This window comes from Falco naumanni, chromosome 11 (genome assembly GCF_017639655.2).
Source record: "Falco naumanni isolate bFalNau1 chromosome 11, bFalNau1.pat, whole genome shotgun sequence".
In the NCBI taxonomy this organism is placed as follows: domain Eukaryota; kingdom Metazoa; phylum Chordata; class Aves; order Falconiformes; family Falconidae; genus Falco; species Falco naumanni.
Window position 1 is genome coordinate 20,188,438 of NC_054064.1, and position 231 is coordinate 20,188,668.

Genomic DNA, 231 nt, shown 5'->3' on the forward strand with positions numbered 1-231 from the left:
TAAAAAAATAAAATAAAATAAAATAAAAATATCAAGATTTTCACCCTGCCAAACTACTGAGTTTAATTTTAATTTTCCATAGGGCATACTAACCACAGTATCATGTGGGCTTGGTCTAAACACTGCTCTTCCCTGTACTTGGGTTGTCACTTTAGAGTTCATTGTATTACAGCTACCCAAAGACCTCGAAGTAACTCATGTATATTCCTAGCTGAACTAACAAATTAAATC